We start from the raw sequence: 217 nt of genomic DNA, 5'->3' as shown, positions 1-217 counted from the left end.
AGGGTCCAAGGTGCCCTCTCAGCTGCCAAGGGCTGGGAAGGGTGTTGGGGATGTGGGTGCACCCCAAAAGGGGTGTTTCGCCCCTCCCCGGTGTCTCGGTGCCCTGTGGGAGCCCCCCAGGTGGCTCAAACCCACCGGTGGCTCTGGTCGAGCTGGGTGCTGAAAGCAGAAGCGATGGCAAACCCGCTGCCAAGGGCTGGCAAACCACACCAGGCAT

The sequence above is a fragment of the Nestor notabilis genome, unplaced genomic scaffold, assembly GCF_000696875.1.
Source record: "Nestor notabilis isolate BGI_N333 unplaced genomic scaffold, ASM69687v1 scaffold8247, whole genome shotgun sequence".
NCBI lineage: Eukaryota > Metazoa > Chordata > Aves > Psittaciformes > Psittacidae > Nestor > Nestor notabilis.
The sequence above is the reverse complement of the archived record's forward strand: the minus strand, read 5'-3'. Positions refer to the sequence as shown.